Genomic DNA, 25,511 nt, shown 5'->3' on the forward strand with positions numbered 1-25,511 from the left:
ATTTTCTGTAAAAGAAATGGGGTTAACTCAAGTGCATGGGCCAATCAGGCCCCAAACTTTTGACCTGTCTAAAAAGTTCTCTCTGAAGAAATTATAATTTTTTTTATCAGCTGGATCCAGATTAAGTCAAACCCTTCTCAAAGCTGTCCCTTACCAAAGGCATCAGTGCTGTCTACTGTGGTTTCCTTGCACACAAAGCAACCCTAAACTGTCAGTTTTTAACTAAGCAACACAGAGCAAGGATTCCTGGCAGATTCCTGACCTTTACAGTTGTGTGACTGTCTCTGCCCACATGCTGCTGGTTAGATCAGCAGTAACTTCTCTCATACTGTATGTTCAAATGACACACTCTTTCCCACGGACATATGCCACGTAAAGCGCCTGCTTCTAGGCTGTTCTTGTCCTGGTGGTTGTCACAACACATTGCAGAGACACAGTGGGAATTTTACTGGCACTGCTCCATTGATGTACTTTGATGAGTCTTCCACACTGGACCCACAACAGAGATGGGACAGTCCATATTTATCCTTTTGTATCCCACAAGTAGACCAAATACAGATGAGGCTAACTATATCTTCAGCATATTTGCAGAAGAACACAAAGAGCTTCTGCAGAGTCCTGTATGAGCTACTATCTTGCTAGAATAAAATCTCAGAGCCACAGGAGTATTAGGCTCCTGAATACAGTTATAATCCAGCCATAACAACACATGACTGTCAGCTAAGTGCCAATATTTTCTTACTCTGAGCTATAATTTAAATCTCTGACTATTAATATGAGGGTTGGGAAGGTATCTACAATTATTGTGTTTTGCTTCAACAAACATGAAGGTGGGAGATGCAACATTCAGAAGCAGGATGAACCAAACCAAAACTGAAAAAAAAAAGGGATACAAACAAAGAAAAGTATAAGAATGAAAATAACTTTTAAAATTATGTTAACTAGGATAGCGACTTCTGAATTTCAAGACCAACACAAAGAAATGTGTAAGAATAGTGGGTTTTTTTTATGATAACAATGTAATTGTCTTCTAAAGAAAAGTAACAATGGAAGCAATCAGCCGAATTTGCTGGTCAAAGCCAGATGAAACAAAAGCAAATACAACATTTATTACAATCATTACATGCCCTGACAGCCTTTGGAACCACTGAATGGCTATTGAAGGGAGGTTCACAGATACTTGCAAGAGTGGTCATATTTGCTAACAGTTCTTTGAAACACTTTGATGTTTATTTATAAAACTTGTCTATGAAACAGTTCAATAACACAATACAAAGTATTGCACTGGCAAACTACACTTCCAGATATCTATCCATAGATTTGTGTGGAAGTTGGGCATTACTTAGCTCCATTTGTCTTGTTCCTGATTTGCTACCATATCAATGATGTTTTATGAAACATTTCTCTCTACAAAAACCAGAGAAGTTTCTTCAGAGATTCACTCCAAGGAAAGAAGACAAATATAACTGGAGGTCAGGGATTCTCTCTGCAGCTGCCCTGTCCGAATCAGATAGAATTCCTCCTAAAACACTTTATTTTTCCTAATGCAGATGTAGGTCTCAAATTGAACTATGCTTTTATTCTTGCAGTATGTTTGTGGAAAAGCTTATTGAAGTAATATTGCTTTGAGAAATTAGATACAACAATTTCAACTCATTACTGTTTGTGAATGGCTGGGTGTAGTGTCAGGAGGAAGATCTTTGATCTGTGGGAATACCACCAAACCTCATGATTCCTGGTTTGAGATCCACATAGCCCTTACAGAGCGTAAGGATGATTTATTTTCCCCGATCCCACATGCCCTGCAAGATTAGGGCTCTGCATTCTCACAGGCAAAGATTAGGGCTCTGCACTAAAAGGCAAAAAACTGGGGGATGCATGGTTGTGAGACCATATGCCCCAAACTGAAGTCCTCTCCAGGGAAGTGTGGCACAGTAAAGCTGCTCCTTTCCCAAGAGATGCATGGCAGCACATGCCTGTGTCTGTGCTCACGCAGGGGAGCTGTTTTCAGACAGCTGCGGAAGTGTGCAGCACGCTGGCTCCTTCTGCCATGTGACCCCTCACTGGCACAGTTCCCCAAGCATTTGCACCCTGCTGTGCTCCATGCATGTATACACAGGGGACTGGGAGATTTTACTTGAATAACTTGGAATGTTAACCTGCAAAATAGAAGATTTCCAGAAGACTAACGATTAAATTTCAGCTAATGCCTAATTGTGTTATAGTCAGAGAGGAAAGAATCTGTGTTGAGCTGTTTTGATATTTTCTGTCAATAATGTGTCATTATAAAAGTCATCAAGTAACCTTTATGGTTTGTAACACACAAGTCTGTGTTTCAAAATGTGAACCTGAAAGGGATCAAAATGTACTAAATGTCAGTTTGCACACATGTAATACCACAGATGACTCCTTCTGTGGTCAGGGTCTTCTCCTGAAAAGCACAGGATGATGTATATGATGCAGTGGTTTTGACAGTTTCACTCTCCCTCTTACCATAGAAACCAAGAAAATATTTGTGGACATTCCATTAACATTTGTAGAGAAGTAGAAATGAGAATTATTCTGAACACAGGATATGGTGAGGCTGAAGAAGCAGGTCATCACTTCCTCTTTAGTACGGTTCTGAGCAAAAAAGTGCCTTGCTTAGGTAAGGCACACCACCAGGGAGACAAGGTCTCCCTGAGCAACAGCACACTTAACAGAGCTGCTTGATGAAGTCCCATTTTTAGGATGAAAAAAAGCAAGCACCTGAATCACCACATCTCACTTAAATTCTGTCTCTCCTGAAAATCTGACACACATGAAATGCGGCACACAGTGATTGCTCTGTAGGAAAAAGGGCTCATGCTCACATTCTGATGGAGACCCTAAATCATGCAAAATACTTTGGAGGTTGTAGACTTTAGTGACCATGTTGCATTTTAGTCCTCTCACCTAAGAAACTTCTCTCCATTGCCTCCTCCTTGCTTCTCCTCACCCTGGCTGGTCTCTTCAGTTCCTCTTATACCAGCCAGGTTTCTCCCAATGTCCCATGACCTCCTGGCCCCTCTCCCTGCCTGCCTGCCTCTGCTTTCCTGTCACGCCCCATGGCCCCCTGAGAGCATCACCAAACATGCCTAATTCCCTGCTGCTCCTGTGCAAATGCCCATGTGGACACAGCCTGCTGCCCCCACTACACCCCACATGCTCTGCCTTCCCCCACGTTCCCCGTTGGCTCCTTTGCACTCCAAGTTCCCTCAAATTTCACACCCTGTCCTCTCCTTCCAATTGCCTCCAACTGCTCCTGGGCAAAACTAGCTACTTATCCTGCTTTAGCTTCTTAGCCCACTGCCCATCCGGAAGATACCCTGTAACATTTGTATTTAATAGATCAAGCCACACGTGGGAAGATTGGGAATATTCATACACTGGAAGAAGCAGGTACCTAAAGAAGTAACTACGTTCCTTTTCCAGTGCACATTCTATGTTTCCACTATCCAGATAAGATTGGACGGTATCAGGTAAGAAGGATATCTGCAGTAGCTGCAGATCCCTACTTCTAACAATTTAGAAGTTAATAGATTTAGGCAGCACTTCAGGATGAAAAGAAATGTGTATCTGAGAGGCAGCAGAAAGGAAAAGAACATCTGCAAAAGCCTACTGAGGCTGTGTCACACCCTCTAAAGAAGGAAATGTGCTCAGTGAGAAGCAGGAGGAAAGCTGCATTTAGAGTCAGAAGAAGAAAGAGAACTTCATTTTGAAATAAAACTTTCTGCCTTACTACACCTGACAGATGTTGCATTCCAGCACCATCTAGCCCAAGGAGTTTCAATCCTGCACTTCAGTGGTACCTTTTTCTGATGAAAAATCAAATTAGTCGGAAGTGTCTACTCACTACCAATGTTAATAGAAGATCTAGGCATTGTGTCAATCTCATATAATTTCTATTTACTTTACAGAACAGATTTTCATTTTTGCGTAACTGCTTAATTTAAATGGATCTGCACAATATACAGCCTTTCCAAATATAGTTGCTGTCTGAATAGCATTCAGTACAAAAAAGACAAACTGTGGTTTAGGGATGGGGTTGAGTAACACAGACACAAAAGACTACATTTCGGTTTGCCACAGACTTTAAGTACAGACCAATGCCCAGTTGCACAGCTACAGGAACAAAGCAGGGATCAGACTGTAACACAGCAGCTATGTCTGTGCTAGGAAATTAAATGGGACAGGAAATGTTCCTTTGGCACTGAGACCAAAAAGTACAGAGTGGCCTATGTCCATATTATTAAATTCTCAGCCTCCCAAAAAAGGTGACTGCATGCAAACTGCTTATTGGGAACGGTCTTTGGTCCATGCTTAACTGCCAGCACCTAGGAACTGTCTGGGGAAGGGCTGGCTGGAATAACGCATGCCAGGAACCATTCTAATAATTTAACAGTATAGACAATTGAGCTCCAGTACCCACGAATGTTTTCTGGCACTCTTTAATCTACCAGCCAGTGAGTCACGCTGTGGCCCCGGGTCTTCCTTTCACTCCAGAAAGAAGGCATTTTGCTATGCTTCCCTCATCTCCTCTGATTCAGAGGTGGCTCCACAAGAGAGATGGGGTGGGGGAGGCATGGCCCACTCCTCATCTCACCCAGCAACTGGTCTTACTTTATCCTAAATGTGTTGTACAGGTCAGATGAACACACACTGCATTTCCCTACTATTTATGGGGAGAATCTGACTGGCCCACATGTAGACATCTTCCTTTTAGATATCCAAAGCTGGATGAGACTAGTTCTACTGTAATTAGCTCTGAAGGGGCTTCAAAGAAGCCTGTGAAAACTTTTAAAACACTACCTTTCATAGAAATTATGCTACAAAGGAAATTAGCGAGATGCTTAAATTCATATTAAATATCCTTGAATCCAAGCAAAATCCTTCTTGTATATATTTTGCTTTTGTGATTGTGTGTGCTGGTTTTGTTAATGATACTGGCCATTAGATGTTGGCTTATTTTGTTACTTGAGGCACTTTTGTTACTTAAGTTATTTAAATGTCATGAAAAATTACTTGTAAATTTACTTTTTAATGTTCCTTACAGTGATTCTTAAAACTCAGTTTTTCTGTTCAGTTCTCACTAACAAGACTTTCACATGATCCTCAGGACATCTTTTTGACCATTTTTCATTTATTTTTGTCCTTTATTTTTGAGTAAAATTAATCAATATAGCTATAGAATATATGGTGCAGGATGTAGAGTCAAGCTCTTTAGCGTCACTTCAGGATCTTCCAATTTCACAAAAAATCTTTTGCTTCAAACTGTTCATGAGGACTCAAAGTGGAATCTTTCCAACTTCACTGTGGATCAGCTACTTCATGGCTTGTTTTTCAGGTCTGGGACTCTAAAAGAACTTGAAGAATTTTCTTGAAGCTTTGTAAAAAATTTCTCCTCAGCTATATGACTATGCTTGACACATTTGCCACAGACCAGTTGGAGAGGACAGAATTACAGACAGCATACTGATTGAAGCCTGAGTTCAATCCCCACTGCAGAGAGAGGCTCCGTCTGCCTAATCCACCTCCCTCTCACTTGGTAGAAACACAGTGTTGAAAAGACTCCACAGAGACTGAAAAGAAGAAATGTAGTTTCTTAACTGAATATGCTAAAATGGCTCACTGGTCTGACAGTGTAACATTGCTTAAAATGAAGCCACTGTAATATTAAAAAGTGTTCAGAAAAAGTAAGAATTTGTTTAATAATGTTTCATTGTCTTCAGTTTGCAATATGGACCCTCAATCAGGACTGAGCAGGACAGAAGCGGCAATCCAGAGGGTTGATGACACTAGGTTGTGACATGATGGAAACTCTGCAAGATCATGGGCCCTGACACTTGTCCTGTGGGCTGCTCTGAGTCCTCCTGGCAGTCCAAGGCAGCCCCACTTTCCAGCCCTCGTGTGTAACAGATGCAGCACCACCCCCTCACCATGCCCTGCTCTGCTCCAGCAATGATGACATTCCCTACCTCTCCTTCAACTTCCATGCCCCCCAGGAACACACCAAAGACATTTGGAAGTGGATCACACCTATGCCACATAGGGAAATGGTTTTTGCGTTTTTGTGTGTCTGAGTCCCAGGAAATAAGGGAGGAGGTAGTCTGTGGTGTGCTGGAGGCAGAAGCAAGGAGAAAGGTGAGGAAGGGAGAGACAATACCTCATTCCACCCTGCAGCACCATGTACAACAATTCCAGCACAGGCAGAGAACATTTTGAAAACCCACCTGTCCCACAGGTGTAATGAAGCCTAGACAGCCGATTTTAGTGTGGGCTAAATTTTAGCTTTTTTACAATGATATATTTTTCCTCTCTGGTTTGGAATAGGGGTGTGTCTGCTTAACTTGCTGGCAACTGCCTCACTGTATTTTGCTATGACTATCCTTAAAGCATCCACTGAGAGCATTCTGCATTTATGAAGCAAACCTAGGACTCTCTTTAATCTGTCTCTAAAGACCTATGATTATTCCCAACTGTGATACAGAAGGTAATAATCACTACATTACATGACGTGCTTTAGTTTCCAGAGATAATATCTGTCTGAACAATCATATTTGTTTAATCTCTTTATTGAGTAGTGGTTCTTCCACTATTATGTAACTGTTTTCAGTTCCATCACAGAGATAGGTATAGCTGTCAAAAATGTTTCTTTCTTAGAGAAAGATGATTATAGTTTGTCTGTTTATAGAAGCATTAAAATAGTATCCCTTTTAAAGTAAGTGTGTATCAAACTACTCTGGTGGCTTTTAGAAAGCACTTCTTGACAAAAGATTTAGCATACAAAACATGAAATCCTTTCAAGTGCCATGGGTCTCATGAAGTGCACATGCTAATACCAATTATACTCTTTATCGACATTTATCTCCATTAGGCACAAGCCTAATGAATTGCTTTATGAAAAGTGGAATGAATGTTGTTATCATTCCACGAGTTGAATCATCAAGCAAAAGATTATTTATTTATAGAAGACATAAATCCTGATCATGTGTTATCACCCTCTATCCAGTTGCTGTTTTAGAATGTGATCTCCTGTTTTTGACGCTCAAAAATTTCTGATTTGAAGGAAACATGGTTTAGCATCTACTGGAAGATAACATGACAAATAAAGAAGCCATTCATTTCTCAGATGTTCTGTACACACAAAACTAACCAGAATTTTCCTTTTTTTATTTCTAGGAAGAACCACATCACTCAGTGTGACAGTGCTGCCGAAGAGCACTTCTCGGTACATCCGTTGTCAGGAGGCGTGAATGTGTGCGTGCGTGCGTGTTTGCACACCATGTGTGTAGCTGAAGATACTTTACCTACATTCAGTGGGTTTTACCTTAAAAGCCTCTGTGCACTAAACATCTGTGTGGAACAGCTACTAGAAAGGGAAACTGGCTCTTAACATGAGGTTGTATTTCAACCACTAGCGATTCAGACCTTACCTCAAAACTCCTACAAGGAAATACATTTCTACTAAGCAGAATATTTCATAGAATTCTCTACTGACACAATATAGAGAGAATTTCTGAAAGACTACCTGAGACCTCAGGTGAAAAGTGTTTTATCTTTATAAAAAAAGAAAGAAGCAAAAGCAGTATTGGCAACACTACTTACCCGATCCACATCCCAGAAAAGTCAAAGACTTGCCAGGTCTTATGTATTGAAATCAAAACCATGATACTCTGTTCTCTGAGCTGCAGTGAAGCCTTCTCTGGAATATGGGACAGCTCAATTCTTTACAGAAATGGTCAGCTTTGCAAGCAACGAGACTTGTGCTCATATTGCAATGTCTTGACAGACAGAGATACTTAACAACACTGAGAGTGACAAACTTTAAATAGAAGTAGCGATTCTTCAATCATGCTTCAAGACTCAACAATCAAATCTGTAGACCGAAACAGCAAATTCTAATAATCTATCTCAGACCTAAAATACCCCACAAAGGCAGGAAGAAATAAACACTATTGTCTTCTTATGCTGATCAAGTCAAACACGTACTGTAACGAAAAAGACATTTCATTCCACAATTCCAAACAAAACTAAAACTAAAATGTCCTAGAAGTACCTAAAAGGTGGCAGCCTAAGACTGTGCCTTGGAATACAGACCTTGTGCTGGGTCTGGCTGCAGCAATTTGGCATGTTTCCACTTACTCAGTCACCTACTGGCATTAGCTAGCTGAGGGAACAGTCCTAATTTCTAGAACCAGATCTTGGGCTTTGTTTCAGTTGCTTTCCTCTACATCTTTAAGCCACAAAACCAAGTCATCTAGCACCCTGCATATTCCCACTGGCTGGCATCCACTTCTACAGTCTATCACATCACCTATATCCTGTCCCAGGGAGCAGGAGAACATGTAGCTCTAACTTGTGTCAAAGACCAAACTGTGGTCATCTCCATGCTAGGATCCCCCAAAGCTGCCCTTTTGACTGCCTGGTCTTTTCTTGGGTTCATGAGACTAGAGAATCTGAGCATTTCCACTTACAGTTTGACTTGGTAATGAAGACTAGCTTTCCACTGCGACTAGAAAACCAGAGTCTGGTTGATAGAAAAAAGTGTTCCCACTTCCTGGAGTGCTGTGTTGGACTCCAGTCCTGAACACAAAAATCCCAAATTAAGCAAAACCATGAAGGCCACCACAGACCTCTCTCCCATGGAACTTGTGCCCACTTCTGTCAAACCATCTTTATCAAAAAGAGGAGATGTACAGAGAAACCTCTAAGAATGGATTAAACTGGGCCAGTTCTCTATGTAAGAGGCTTTACTGTGGACTGCTTGGAAGTCTAGACAGCAGAAACTCAGCGCAAATTCTACAAGACACTGTTTTCATTCACTTGAGAATGAAACTAAGAAACTAATGGCATGCCTGGAAGCAAAGTACCAATTTCACTGATAGCCTGGTAGTACATAAAGGGCTGGTGGAGCAACATCTGTCAGTGATGCTCATGTGAAGCAATAGCTTACAGTTAAAACTCCTTAATTACAGCAAAGCTCAAAGAGAACCCAGGGTTGCAAACTAGTCACCTTCTCTGCAGTAGAAGCCTCACTTGGGATGTACCTGCCCTCACTACTTCACAAGGTGCAGACATCAATTGGATTATCATCACGATGACCATCACAGAGCTGGGCCTTCCTATACCTATGGCATAAAGAATTGGAGCACTGAACACTGCAAATCTGTTCTACATTTGAAACTAAATGCAGCAGATTATACTACGGCCTTACATAAATGTATGGCTTTAAGCTGAAGTAAGTAAAATCATAAATTATACTATAGAGATGAAGTTCCTATGAAATACCTTTCAAGAACTCCTTGAAATTACATTTGGAAAACAAAACCACTTTCTAAAAACAAATGTGAAAAGACATTTGCAAATACACACCAAAAATATGAAAAAGTTGAACTTTCTACATACAGATGCAATGTATGCACAGGTGTATGTATTCATATACACTTAAAAGTACCACAGATCATTAGAAATTAAATATTAAAGTCTTGAAGTGAACATCAGCAGGCCAAAGCCCTGCCATGGACATGCAATTTCCAGCCAAAAGCAAGGACTGGAGAGAAAGGACAAAAGGAATAAGCGGGATCTTCAGACTGTCTGAATCTCAGATTTAAGTAGCTTTGTGAGCTTAAGACCAAGAAAATGCTGGGCACAATCCACTGAGTTTCCAAAGCTCTTTGTAGGTACCTTTAGCTATCAAATTATTCTTACTCTGAAAATGTCTGTGGGTCATATGTGAAGATGGTCACACACATCAGAAATACCTGTGCTGCAGAAACAAGCAGCTGTGTTAGAGCTAAAGCACTACTGTGCATGATGAATTTTTGGTAGACAGATAACCTGGGTAAATGGATGTTTTCAACAGAAATCCATAAGGAGTCCTACCTGGAAAAGCTTGTAACTAAGAGTGGTGGTAGAAGCAATACGTGTTTACATCCATATTAACATCTTGTGCAAATGTTATGAGGTTAATCTCAAAGTGGAAATGCATATGAAGGGGATTTAATTGGCACTTCCTACACCCAAGCAAATTCTTTGACCACTAGGCTGGGGGTTTTTTGTGTGAGAGCTCCTTCCTTGCCTCTGCTGAAGCCAAGTCACTATTCTGCCAGGAGTATATGAGTCATGGGGCAAGACTGTGTCTGAAAGCAGCTGAATGCTTAAGAACAATCAGCTGGAAGGGGCAAGGAGCCGAGTTTCTGGATATTGCTCAGGAATGTGTATGCATTTTACATTAGACCATCACAGGATAAAAATAAAAGTAGGTATTAATTACATTAACCAGGCTGGATTCTACTTTGTATCTACACAGACTGTATTCCATCTCTCTGCTTCTAATGGATGGGACTCAAAAAATTCTAGAAGACAGCCCTCTGTTACATTCTGTAGAGAAAGAAGCGACATCTCCTCCCTTGTTACTTGATACACAACTCAGTAGCTAAAACTTAGGATTCACAGCACAAAGCAAAGCCCAAGATTCTGAAAGAAACCAAAAGAAAATTTCCTCCACTTATAAATGTTGTAGGACTTTCTGAACTGATAGTAACTATCTGAAGATTTAGCAGAAAACCAGAATGTTACAGCTGGTCCAATACTAGACCTTGATAGGCTTTATTTCTCGAGTTTAACTTTAAAGCTTGTATGATTATGTTATTTTCAAGAAGCCACATTCCAAGGAGAATGAACTGCAGATATAACATATTATTTGGATGAAGAAGACCTGAATTAGTCTAGATCACTGAAAACTCTACTCCAGAGTGGTCACAGACATAAAAACATAAAATGTTTGTTGTGAAAATAATATTGTAAATCAGACTTCTACAGATAACACTCTCAAAATTGATACAAAGCATCAATTATTTAAGCTAAAGAGATAATAGCTTTAGACAATACGAACAGGAATGTTCAAGGTAATGAGTGCTTTCATGTTACAAGTTCTCAAGTCTGAGGGCACTGCATCAGGCTAAAGGACAATGAGATAAGAACAATATTGCTAGTTACTAACAAATGGCAGATAAAAGACCTCTTCTGGATTCTGATTAAGTGACAGCATTCTACACATTCCTGTGAGTTGAGAAAGTTTGCCTGAGAACAGCAGCTATGTTACACGTGAAGCACCACTAAACAAGCGTATCTCTATGTTTTCAAATTCCAGGGTGAGTAATGGCTCTTTCTCCCATCTCTTTAACTTGAACAGAAGCTCCCTCTCCTTCTGGACACACAGGAATAACTTGCTGTGCTTCAGTTTCCATTAAGACGTATAAATGTATATGCTGAAAGTAAAGAGAAGTTCTGTAGGATTTCGTGGCTGTGAGCCAATGTTTACAATCCCCTGGGTGGGAAATGACGGGTGAAAGGCTCTCCATGGCAGGCTGTAGGAGTCTTTGCTGTTGCCGACAATGACCTTCTGCCTCTATTTTCAAAGTAGCTCCCTTGTTAACTCCTTGAACACTGTGTGCAGAGAGGCCTTAGAGAGGAAACACTTTCTCTGAAAGCTGAAATCCACTTTGAAGCATCTGTTTGACAGACTCCAATTTCAGCAGTGGTTAAGGGAGTGTGGACTAATATGTGTACTCTAAATCTGCTGCTGGAGTATGGCACTGAGATGCAATTTTAATAGTCCAGAACTGGGCTTAGCTGTGTTCTGCATGATCCTAAGTGAATGTTCTCAGCTTCAGGGAAGGTACATCAACTTACAGGCACACGGGTTTGTCAAACACTGAGCACACTGAGTCTCCAGGACAGAAGGAAACACCCAGTTTATAGAGATACGTTTTAATTCTCTCTGGCCAGTCAGCAGCAACGTTGTTTGCTGGTAGTGGCAGTACCTTCTCTTGGGGTGTCCTCGGAAGAAGAATGATACTAAAAATTGAAGACAGGCTGAACTGCCTTTGGTGCAGTGAAGATATACAACAACAGAGCAGCCAGTATGGAAAGAAGATGTACTGCTTTAAAAGGTTTTGCCCCTCTCCTGCCTGATAATGTAAAACACAATATTTAGGAGATCTCTTCATGTGTCACATCCCTTTTGCTGCTCTGTGAATCACTCATGGCTCCAAATGGTTCAGGAGGAGTCCTCATAAAATAAGATAAAAATGGACTTACAAAGAAGGCCCTCTAAAATACTTACTGCAATATATACTCATCTTTGAAAATAAGAGAATAAATCAAATGACAACTAATAATCAAGCACTAGTGTAGATGGTTTAAGGTCTCACAGAGGGAGTTGAGTGCTCTCATGAAAACATCAGCCTTCCTACCAGCTGACCTTAAAATATGTTTTCCCATCATCTTTGACACTTGCCCAAGCCTTTTCCCCACAAAGATATGTTCTCAGAAACAATCACTGCATGCAAAAAATTCTCTACATATTCCCTGAAAAGGAACAAGAGTGGCTGCCACGTCCAGAAAACATTCACAGCATTATCTGCCACACAGAGACAGCAACATCTATCCCCTCCTTGAACTTTCAGAGGAAGTCCTGTAAATAACATCCTCATGTGGTCAGGAAATACTTGTGTGGCTCAATGGATGCTGAGAAGGAGAGAAAAGAGAAGCAGTACCAGAAGCCAGAGCTTCTGCAGAGAAACCAAGCCCAAGTATCAGCAGCTCTGAGATTGACACAGACCAACAACCCCTAAAGCTGTTGCTTTGTCCAAGGTTCTAAACTTGAAGAGGTACAGGACAAGCTGGTAGGACCTCAGTTGTTCTTCTGAGGCAAAAAACGTTTTGCATGAAATGGCTAGTGTTATGAGGCTGTGTCAAAAAACGCAGCTGGACATCTCATAAAAAGCTCCAACCTAACTCCAAATACACACGTAATTCCTAGCGATTTCTGTGGAAGCTCTGGTTAGAGGTGGTGGTAAGAGGAAGACATCTGCAGACAGGGAAATCATTGATACGTAGATCTATGCTTGTTTTTTATTGTTAGTACTTTAAAAAGTAGTTTTAGAAATAAAAAATTAGAAATACTCTGTGTTTTCTAAAGAGTATACAATTGCAGCTAATAAATACAAATTTTTTTCTCGGAAAATGGCAGCCTGCAAGGAAAATAATTTTTGATGACAGCAAACAAAGAACATATTTAGTTTGGAATATTTTTTTTTCTGGTAATATGAGGTTTTGTTACTGCTGTTTAAAATCATTAACGATCCTGGGATCAGATACTAAGTGTTTTCAAGGGATAACAGCATTATTGCTTTTAGCAGGATACACTCAGGCTGAATAGAGCAAGTTAGTTTTTGTTATATGAAGCTTTTACAAAACATGGGTCTAAATGACCCCTTCTTAAGCTTTTTTATTTACAAAGCATCTTTAAATACCAGATAAACTTTGTTTTGTTTTGTTTTAGACTACTGCATGAAAATCCGAAAATGAAACTTCTTTGAAAAGAAGTAGGAACAAAACTAAAATAGCTCATGAGCACAATCCAGGAGAAGGAAAACAGAAGTGAACAGCACAACTAATGAAAAAAAATGAATGGATTTTCAGTTACAGCAAAGGTGTTACCAGAAGCAATAAAATAAGCTTCTAGTACTACTTCTGAATAATTTAAGTGTTAGTCTAGCAACATGCCTTGAAATCACTTATGTGCAGAGCAGTATTTCTTAAAACAAATCTGGGGTGTAATCTTCAGGTTGAAAAATAATGTAGTGTACTGGAGATGACTTCTCTTAACCATCCTGCTGTTCCTGCCTGCAGGACCTGGGATGAACAACAGTTGACTGGGAAATGCTGCACACAAGAATGCTATTTGTGTGCTGTATCTCACTGGTCAGGCCCGAGTGTAATTTTAATCAATTACATCTCAGGCAAGTACAAAGTAGATTACATACCACTCCCACAGTAAGTGATCTATAAATCAGCTTATTTTTCAAACTTTAAAAGACTTTTATTGTCTTTGACTGGAGAAGGAACCAGTGTACTTATGAGAAGTGAAGCCTGTTCTAATTCATCTGACTTCCTGTGAAGTTTTAAGTTTTGCAGTAAGTAGCAGCTCACCATGTGCAAATATATGTTTTTTATTTTTATTAGGTAAAAAAGGCAAGTCTACTGTAATTTGGAAGGTAATTTCGGTATTGGTACATTTATGTTGCTAAGTAAGGACTTGCTCTTGAACTTCGCTGATTTAGGGGACTTAAGAGTGTCATGCCTTCCAGTGATCAGGAGCAAGCTGTATTTATCTCTCCCATGGATCTGACCCTTTTCTTCACCTACTGCTTTTACACCACTTTGACAGCTTGTTTCCAACTGACATCCCTAATTGTGAATAAATTACACTTACAGATGCTACTAGGGACATCTATAATGTGTGGAGGGTCTTTACAGAGAATAAGAATCTGCTTCCACATGTGATAGGACACATGATGGTTGATTACAAGGGTATGAAGAAGGCATCCATGGACAGGAAGCAGCACAAGTATTGGTAAAAACAAGTAATTTTTTAAAATTCCAGTGACCAAGGGCCACCAGTCACTGGAAGATGGTCCAAGTACATCCAAAAATGCTGTATAAATAAATATACAACAACTTAAGGTCATAACAATAACTTACTTCTCATCAATTGAACCTGTTGTAGCTGCAAACCTGGTCACTGCCTAGTGCAGCTGGTCTTCCTCTCTGTACATATTGACAGCCTTCACACCAACTTGCATTTTCTTTGGAGAGATGGCCTAATACCTGCAATCTGTTCTTGTTTTTTCTCTGCTACGTAATAGTACAGCAAAATGACTTACAACATTGCACATAGCAAATCAGGAGTATGAAACTTCCTTAAAAAGATGCCAATACCTTAACTGTTTATAACGAAAAAGAAAATAGAAAAACAGTATCAAACTAGCATGTTTATGCAGCTTTCTATTTTTATCCAAGCATTAATGCTATACTGTGGGCTTTTCCCTAAAGCAGATAACTGTAAGGTCTGATTTCATTGATGAGTTTAAAAAGGCAGCATTCACTGCTACTGAGGGTCTCCTTCTTGCAGCTGTTGCTGTGATGGGTTGTATTTAATGAAATTTTCTCCCTCTTCCCTCTGAAAACTTAATACCTATAATTTAACATTTAAACCACAGCTTCTGTTCAAACACCTCACAACAATAACAATGCATATGTATTGATGTAATTTTATTTCTTGTAACAAAATCATTAGATTCATGAGGCAACAACTAAACTGCTCCATACACAGTATATAGTTAAAACTGCAGAACTGAAGCCAAAATATGCACAGCTAAAAGGAATGTTACAGGGGGGCCTCTCTTAGTGAACAAAGCAGGCTCAGTTTGGCTCTTTTTCCCTAGCGCTACCACATCCGCACATCGTTAGTTGGAAAATTCCAGATATATGCTGTAATTTTTTGTGCTTTTTTTTCCCAGTACACTTGAGGCTTTAGTGTCCAGATGCCATTTTCCCCCCCTTATCTGTCCCTGCTAGTTTGGGTCTTTGCCAGCTGTGGTCAACAATTAATACAGCAAAAGAAAAATACAGTACACTCCCTGGCAACTGGCAGAGGCTCACAGGAAATACCAAATAAAAACTTTATTATGTATTGTTTAACTATTTTGTTTGCCTGTGGGCCACCCTGTTGTTGGTGTAATTTAGAAAAGCATGCTCCATCTGGATGATCTGTGCGCAGGCTCATTGTTCCCAGAATCTGTCACGCACAATCACTGCTTCAGCCTGTGGCCCTCTGCAGAAAGAAGCAAAGGCATGGCAGCCCTCCAGCCTGCATTCCTTTTCATTAGACAACTTGTGACCAAATGTTAGAATAGAAGAGTAACCTTTTAATATTCATGTAATTAATTTACTTTCCCCTTTAATTATAAACCTTCACGTGAAAAGAAGAAAATAAAAAGACTTCCCTTCATGATTCTCCTCCCTCCCCCATCCTTTCTATCTGCTTTCTGGGACATGGAAGGTGCTGGTTTCATTATACATAGGTACCAGTACCTCTGTCTATTGGGAAATGTTGGCAGGCTTTTAGTTTATGTATTAATTGGTCTGGTACATGGAATAGATTCTGAATTACAATAAAGTGGGAAAAATTAAATTCTTTTTTCTATACGCTATTGCAGCATCTGCTTCCTTGTCTTAATCAGCGGGGTAATCCATTGAACACAAAGCCATTCTTCTGTATTTGAAAACACAATAGACATCTAATTGAAGTTCCCTTTCACAGTAAGGTCAGCATATGACTCAAAATACTGTGTCAGCTGGGATTTTGGCTGTGCTGGGCTAGGTGTATAGGCAGTGCTTTGTCAGTTCTGCTTTCCTGGAAAATGGTAGCATTTTTCCTCTTAGGTTAGACCAATGTTGAACTGGCTAACATGATGCAAAAGTTTGCTCCCTACAACTCAAAAGTTCATCTGATTGCAAGGGAAAATATCCGATGCTTTAAGGTCTCACCATATGAGTTAATTTCAGCACACTGAACTGGGGCCCATATTTCCACATGGAAAGTTCATCTTTTACTTGCTACAGCCCATTCAAAGGAATCCAACTGCAGTAGGTTATAATTTGAGTAAATGAAGCTAAGGTAGAAACTGCTTGTCTTCAAGGTAACATTTAAGTTCTTACTGCCTGATTTTGATTGCAGTTTCAACAGGTGACATGAAAGACTCACAGCCACTGGCATATCAAAGGATGGGGGCTGAAACACAGTCAAGTATCCTGTATAAGATGCAATGGTTTCTATGGCAACTGAGGAAATGTTAATGAACTTCACTGATTTTTCTTTTATTAAATAGGTATACTGCCATGTTAGGTCTGCAAGTGATCAACATATGTATTAGTGGTTTGATTAGTTCATGCATCAACCCATCATTGGAATGGAAAGTAGCACAGATTTTCTGTTGTGGTCACTTAGGCAAAAAGATAATGTAACAAGTCAGAATGTTTTAGATGAAGGCAAGATTTAAAAAGTGGAAAGTCTTTCACTTTGTAATAAAACAGCACTTAATTGAGGTGGAACAATTCTGCCTGTTAAGTACCTTTAGCAGGGAATATAACAAAAAGATGACTTTTTAATATTAATTGCATTTTCAGGATATAATATTTCACATATTCACTATGAAAGAATTCCAGTTATGTGTCAAATTAATCTGCCTGCATATAAAAAAGTAGCATCTTCTGTCCAGAAGGCAAAGCAGCAACTGGAAATAAAAGTGAATTCAAACACTCCTTGGCCTAAAGCAACAAGAAATTAAAAAAAACCCAACCAAGTATAATGCAACAACAAAAAAAATCCTTGTCATTGTACTTAGTATGGCCTAATTTTTCCTGTCAATGCAATGACTGTCCTGGTCTTTTTATGCTTCCTCAATTTCTTTTTGCACTCTTTTCTCCTAATTCCCTCCATGTACTCTACAGAATGCTATGGATCCGCCATAAAATATACAATTTTTGTGGGAAAGAAAGATGTTAGGAACTGTGCTAAGCCAAATTCAAAGGAAGAGGTAGAATGGACTATATTACAGTCAGAACTCTACCATTTAGAAAAAATATTGAAGTATACTAATGACGAGTCATTAAAGACGTAACAGAGGTCAAGCTCCTCCCAGGATTTCCAGATTCTTCCCCATTTTCACTTCCTGAGCAAGTAAGCTTGAATACTAATATAAAAACTCAGTAATTAAAATTTACATTAATTTTAATGACATTACTCAGAGGATAAAACCATGAGAATGAAAAGTAACATACATAACTACAACGCGATGCTTACAGATATCAAAGGGGAGTAATATATCCACATAAAGCAATCTTCTTTCCCCTGAAGAGCAGGAGATAAAGTTAAAATCCTTGATTAAAGTAATTATGTTAACTAATAGAAAAAAATAGTCTATTAACTACGAATTTATCACAATGGAAACATTTAATAATTGGCTGTAACTACATAATATGGTAAAATGTCTCCAAAAACGGCTATGACAGAAAACTAGATCTTGACTCAAATTTGTACAGCTTAGAACACAATGATGTTCTGTTCCATCATGACAGAGTCTCAAAGGATCCAGCTCTGCCGAGAGGATTATAATGCAAAAGCTTAACTGCAGATAAATGCTTCCCTGATGTCAGAACACAAATCCACAGGTTCTCTGAATGACCTCAGCCTGATGGGACGGTGCTATAACATCCCATTCCACTGACCAAATCTGAAATCCTTTACGGTGTACAAACTGTCCCAATGTCATACGTCTACATTTACATGCCACGCAATGAGAGATTTCCTGAAAAGTGTGGTGGAGGCATGTAGGAATCATTCTGCTGAGCTTCTCACCTGGACACAGTGCTTACACAGACTCACTAGCTCTTGGAAATACCCAAAGCAGTTTTCAGAGCAGGATATTCCAGTCCTGAAATGAATGTTCAATAAGGATTAAAGGGCTTCTCCATTTTAGCACATGCCTCACCAGGAATTCTTGAGAGGTTTGTGCTCATATCTCTGAATGGGTCTACAGCTGAAGGGATGTGTAGGGAATCCTCAGAAGAAAAAGTCAGATCCAAGAAGTATGATTGCCTATTTAATACTTATGCTGTTTTTTTCAGACTTCTGGGCTTATTTGCAGCTACTGTCTATGGACCTATTCATGTTTATCATAGACTCACAGAAAACGCTCAGGTTTCTGAGAGTTTCTGAGAGATCCTGAGATCCATCAGGATCTTTGAGTCCAACTCCTGGCTCTGTGCAGGACACCCCAGGACTCACACCAAGTGCCTGAGAGCACTGTGCAAACCCTTCTTGAACTCTGTCAGGTTTGATGCTGTCATCACCTCCCTGGGCAGCCTGTTCCAGTGCCCAATCACCCTCTGGGTGAAAAACCTTTTCCTAATACCCAACCTAAATCTCCCCTGACTCAGCTTCATGCTATTTCTTCAAGTTCTATCACTGCTCTCGAGAGTGAGGAGATCTGTACCTGCACCTGCCCCCTCTCTTCCCCTTGTGAGGATGCTGAAGACCACAATGAGGTCTCCCCTCAGAATCCTCTCTTCCAGGCTGAACAGACCAAGTGACCTCAGTCATAAAGCTTCCCCTCCAGATCTTTCACCACCCTCCTGGCTCTCCTTTGGACACTCTTCAATAGCTGAATGTCCTTTTTATATTGTGCTGTCCAAACAATATAGATATCTTCTCAAGTCACCAAGGTGAAAGCTTCTCATTTGACTAGCGACACGGAAAAAGAAAATGAAGACCTGAATATCAACTGTATCAAAATCTTGACTTACTTCAACTTCACAGAAAGCAGCAAGGGATCAGAGAGCCTATTTTAATGGGTATGAAATACAAAATATATGGCTCCATCCCTTCACCTTTAGCTGCTCTTCAAGATAAAGGATAAAACGCCTTCTATTTTTTATCCTAGTTATCTGTGTACTGTAGCTTACGATCACTGCTTGTGATGCTACTAAAGACATAGAGGAAAATTAAAACTCTTTGATTTTTAGTATGACTTAGAGCCTCAGGCATTTTGTGTATTTCTGACTTCCTTTGATTTGGGAAGATATTAATAGTCCTCTTATAAAGACTTCTTTTTTTCATCCTTTGGCATGAAAAACAGTAATAAAAAATTACTAGTGGAGTTCCCAGCATGAAGGGTAACACAATACACAAAGTGATATAGATTACTCAATATAAAGAAGAATTAGCATCCACTTATCACAAATGTTTTTATATCTAGTCAGTGTAATAGCTTCCTCAGTTCAGTATGAATCTAAGAGTTCTGAAGGGATTTATGCCATTTTACTTGCTAATAGTGTAACGTCAGATTACATTCGCAGAATATCAGCTGCAGGAAAAGTAAGTTCGACATATGCATAGCAGTTCTCCTCTCAGACAACCTGGTCTTTGTACACTATGTTACACCCTAAGGACGTAGACAAAGGCAAAAGATAGCTCCTTAATCTTTTCCTGGTGAATCCATCCTTAAGAACCAAATTTCTTTAAAAAGGTGAGGGCTGGAGCTACCAGACAGATCTGGATGATTAATAGCACTTAGAACAGAAGGGAAACAAGAACATGTACACATAAAGTAAAAAAAAACCCCACAAACAAAAAACCAACCAAAATCGTGGGATGAAAGTATTTATCACTGCTTGTAAATTCTAAGAAAAGCTGTAGTTTTTGTCCTTGCTTTTCTTTGAGTTAAAGTCCAAGCCTACAGAAGGGGATAATCTGTGAATACATTCAGCTGTGCATGACCTCCATTTCCAGTACCTGATGGCTTGATACTGAAGCAGTGCAGAAGGCAATGTCACATGTGACTATACACAGAAAATGCACAGAGCCTCCTCACAGCAGGGTGGGAACTCCACCCCCTTGAGGGCCTCAAAAAATCTCTGCAGGGTAAACATATAGCTGATGTTGTAAACACAGAGTAGAGCAAGGCAGAATTCAGAAAACTCAGGATAACTTCAGAAGATGTTTACATTGACTATAAAAACATAAAATGGTGTTTACATTGATACAGGCTTTCTTCTTTTCTGGTTTAATACAGATTCTTTATTCAAACTTGTCAAAACCTAATGTAACACACCTAATTTTTAATCTGAATTTACCTGAAGCAAACATTTTTTTTCCCTTGAATTCACTTGTTTTATGTAAATTGCTTTTTAACAATTGCATCTATTACTGCTTGCATCAAATTTCATTTTATATCACAGAAATGTTACTAGTTCGGTAGTTTTGCTGATTGCTGAATTTACAAAGATATTTTTATTTTTATGCAGCAATAATTCTCAATTGGCTACTACAGTTTTAAATGATGCTCAAAAGTATTATTCAACAATGTCTTTAAATGTTATTTCACATTCTTCAACCATCATAGGATTTTTCACTCTCTCTTGCATTAAAAAATGGATCACGGGCAAGGCCTTGAGAGAGTTTTAATACGTTAACTTGTCACTGTCATCTCAAAAAAAAAAGAGGATTGTGTTCTACAAAGTACCAATGAAAATTCTGTGGCCAAACCCCATGAACTGGATAGGCACTTTTATCAATACCATTTCCAAAAACCCTTGTTTTTCTTTGTTTACTCCATTCCTCCAAAGAAGTTTGCGTGTTTGTTCACAGAATGTGTTTGTATTTTTCAAACAGAATATGAAAACCTGGAACGAGATCTTGGCCACACTGAAGTTAAAGGGATGTTTTCCATCAACTGCATGGAAGCTAGGATTTCACAGCATGGAGATTCATTATTATTGTGCCAGTTTACCATGCCAGTTTCCCATCAGCAAAATTTGAAGCTAAAACCAAAGTGGCATAATTTTCTTCTTCATTTGTAGAAAAAGGTCCTTGCTAGGCAAATTACTATACCTACAAATACCAAGCTTTGTGTTTAAGACTCAGTTCATGGAATAAATACAGTTTTCCTACAAACTCAAGGTTTTTACATTTTCAGATATTGACAGTAATACAAATGGCCTTGGTTTCTGTTGAAAATTTTTCACTTATCCCACAAATGACTTGAATACATCAGGTTACATTGTATGACACTTTACAATGTAAAGTGCTATTAATGTCCTCTGAAATTACAGTTCAAACCATATTTAAACCTCAAAGCCAACTTCCCACAAACCAGAGAAGTCCACACTGGAAAAAACATGGGGGTCTCCCCAACTCTGTTCAATCACCATAATTTTTTCTCTAGAAAATCTCGTTGCATTTTTCATAAATTGATTTTTTTTTTCACAGACTGCTGAAAACTAGTTTTCTGAAACTAGTTTATGCACTGACTTTGGTCCATTTAACAAGGTCAGACTGTTTATTCTTGACCAAATTCTTTCCCACTGTAAAAAGGTACTTTTAAATGCCACATTCCAAAACAGTGCCAGTAAGTCAATGAAGCATATTTTCCCACAAGAACTGATACCATGCACAGGCTCCTCCTTATTTAATTCTTCTAGTGATTAAATTACATAAAGCCCATGATGTCTTTGGTGTCCCAAATAATTTAAATCTGTCAATCTGCAGCGCCAGCTGTCCCTTTATTAACTTAAATAGTTTCATTCATTTCAAAGCAATTCTGTCTGAGCAGCATTAGACAATATACCGAGAAACTAAAAGACATTTAAGTATAAAATTTAAATATAAAATAAAAGTACACCAAATGCAAAATTCACTGCTGATTTAAAGACAGACCTTCTTATTTGCCTTATAAATTGGCTTAGTTCATTGAAGCCTTGCAGATTTATATCAGCTGAAGTATGTGGCTATTATGACCTACTGCAACAGACTTAAGAAAATGTAAACCAGTAAAGCATTTTCAACTTTTTCTCTGTGCTTACAAGCTGGTTTTCATTTTATGGAGCAAGAATATAAATATGTAAACAAAATTAAGGAAAATACCATTAAACAAAATTAAGGAAAATACCATTATATTACAAAGATACATGTCTACCTCTGATTCTCTCTGTTTAGATGTTGTAGTGAGCATGTTTTGAGATGTGTTTTTTCTTAATGAAACATGGCATCCATATCAACCCAGCATACTAAACTTCACACCAAGATTTTAAAATTCACCAGTAATCTTGTTTTGTATTTTAAGAATGACTTGACTGTTTCTCTCCTTGCAAATGTAATATGAAGCAGAACTGTAAAGAATCACGTGGAAAAATGTACATATAAATAAAATGGGGTTAAAAAGCATCAGTTGCATCTTTTTTCAGAGAGGTACTGTCAATGAAATTACAGCACCAGTGGTGAAAGCACATTCTTTGAAGTAATATATCTGCAAGGTAGCCAAAACCTCTCTGCCTGAAATGGACATAAGAAGTAGATATTATTCTTATGGAATATTAGAAGAAATTTACTCAAATATTCACACTGAAGGTGTTTAAAAATGAAGTGTTTTTAATTATAATTTGATTTCAACAGAGCAGCTGAAATATACACCCACTCCCCCTACCAATTAAAAAAAAATTCAAAATTTCTCCTGTAAGTTTTTCTCACAGGAATTTGAAAACCTTCAACATGACTCTATGCACTCTAACATGAAATCCATGCCATGTTCCTGTCTTGCACTTCAAGAACCCAGCCACACTGTTCAACAGAAAGCATTAAACAAACTCTGTGTTTCCATGAACAGTCTTAACATCTTGTGAAAAAAACCACCAAACTTAGTAGTACTCCATGCCTTGTAGTCTACCCTGTAAAAGAGTTAAAATTTTTCTTCTCTATCACTTAAGAAGTGACAGGCTTTATGCCAGAGTGAACCAAACTGTGAGTTTGACTATTCCATGAAGCCAGTCAGTAGAAGTGCTAATACAAACTGGCATTTATTTTGTATCTACTTCAATGTTATTGATTTTCCAAGTAGATTAAAAATTATCACGTAATTATTCTCTGAAAACGATTGCCATGAGTGGTATTACAAGATGTTCATACCACTCTAGAAATCCTCAACTGACTTACAGTACTCCCAAAGATACTACACATTGCCAGATCCTGAGATAGCTTTCATTTTCAAGCTGATACCTTTCTTTAAGGGATAATAAGATTCTCACAGACTTAGACCTTGCATTTTCTTATGCTTAAGATGTTTCTCCTATGTATATAACGATGTATACATACACAAAACTTCCCATGCTTTTCAAAGACACAACATCCTCAGGCTGTATTAACTGATAGTATCTTTTGCCTGAAAATGTAATCAAAATAGGGAACTAATTAATTTTTATAGAATATGTGGGGAGGGGCAGGAACATGTGAAATGATGATGGAAGTCAAGCATTTGTTTTATTTCATCAAAAATGTGAAGGAAGTCCTGTTTTCCCAAAAAAAATCAAGCAGGAGGATAATTTTTGCTCTACGACTTATTCCAAGTACCCCACCCAGAAGCTCTCAGCTTTCTCACCATTTTGCTGTGTATGTTCCTGTTGATGCCTGTGACTTTTGTGTCTGTATTTGTGCAATGCTTCCCCCACTGCTCCTCTCACTCTCATCTTGTATTTCCATTCAGATTTCAGTCAAACCTGCTCACCCACATAGCTTAGATTCCTAACTGGCCCTGCGTATGTCATGTATTTTGGACGATTTCAGCTATATATTATCATTTCAGCTATATATTGCACAGAAGTGCTTAACTACTTTTACAAATTTATCTAAAACATACCACTGCTTCTATGCTTCAATTACACTTCATTTCAGGTAAAGCTGTTTCAGCTCTGCCCACATTTTGATGAAATCCTTGAAAATGGTGCTCTTTATGATGCACCAAAAGCCCAAATGGTAATGGTATCAGGATTGACTTGGGCTGGATTCATCCCAGCTGACTTAAGATCTCAGTACTGCTTAGATTTCACAGCTGAACTTATCCCCTTTGACAACCAGTGGAAAGAAGTAGGTACCCTATTGGAGTCTAAGCTATGTTAACTGTCTTCTTTATACGGAGGTAACTCATTTTACTGATTACAGTGATTAGATTACTTTTTGTTACTACATACTTAGTGAACTGAGGCTACTTACTCAGTGAACTAACTTAAGAATTTGATGTCCACACGTTGTCAGATAAATCCCACTTACAGTATTTCTGTGTCAGGAGATATTCATGTGGACTTCCAAGTTCCCTTATTAGTTCTTCTTCCTTCCTCCATTTCCTTTCAACTATTTCTCAGATATCTCCAAGAAATGGCTTTTTGTTTTAACAATAACACAATAATGTCTGGGACACACCTTCATAGTTTTATCCTAACTGGGAATGCATCACTACAAAAGTTTTTTCAAATTTCTTTTGGCAGTGCACATGTATTTCATATGTGCTCAGTGGGGACTGGCCAGACAACTGGCAGAGTTTGCTGTGGGATGCTCTTGACTTCCTATTCACCACTCCATTTATTCAGGTCAGCATTGGACAGTAGTACACTCTGAATTTCTTCAGTATTGATTTCTACCCCCTAATTTCTCCTAGCCCTTTGGGACACTATCAACTCCCCTTTTTTGAAAACTTTTGCCCATGTAATAAGCCATTGAGCATTTTTAACTTATGAGACATTATCGGCAACTTTTCCTCAGAAAGGAAAGCTCATCATCTGATTCCTGTAAATCATGGTCCCTGCAGATCCTTGCAGTGCACATGATGTAAATGTAGATTATTAACTCATACCTAGACAAAATGAATGCTGAGGCACACTATAGGTTCAATGACTTCTATATGCTATCACAATGCTGATTTGTGCTAGTCCACAAAGGTACACAGCTAATCTCCTATTTTGTATGAAAAGCTTCCAAACTGCAGATTCTTGATATTGATTTTCCCTTATGCTTGCGTGCAACTTGCCTGGGGTCCCACAACTAGTGAAGAATTAACTCATTATAATGCATGCTACTGTCAGGCCTCTTGTCCTTTGTTTTGTGTACCTTCAGCCATCTCAAAAAATTGCCTACCACTATCCTCCAGCATTGACTGATGCGCTTTTCCGCTCTGAGGTCCAAACATATCCATAGCCAAGTGGTTCACTGTGGCTCTCAGTGATACAGTAGCAAGTTGGATCTGTCTTCTTCTTGG

General features: G+C 38.9%; 1 protein-coding gene across 1 annotated transcript in view; it reads right to left on the reverse strand.

Moving 5' to 3' along the window:
- Positions 1 to 25,511, reverse strand: part of CDK6 (cyclin dependent kinase 6) — a 138,852-nt gene that overhangs the window by 43,288 nt on the left and 70,053 nt on the right. The gene's annotated exons all lie outside the window — the stretch shown is intronic.

This window comes from Lichenostomus cassidix, chromosome 2 (assembly GCF_008360975.1).
Source record: "Lichenostomus cassidix isolate B80296 chromosome 2, HeHo_3.0, whole genome shotgun sequence".
Classification (NCBI taxonomy): domain Eukaryota; kingdom Metazoa; phylum Chordata; class Aves; order Passeriformes; family Meliphagidae; genus Lichenostomus; species Lichenostomus cassidix.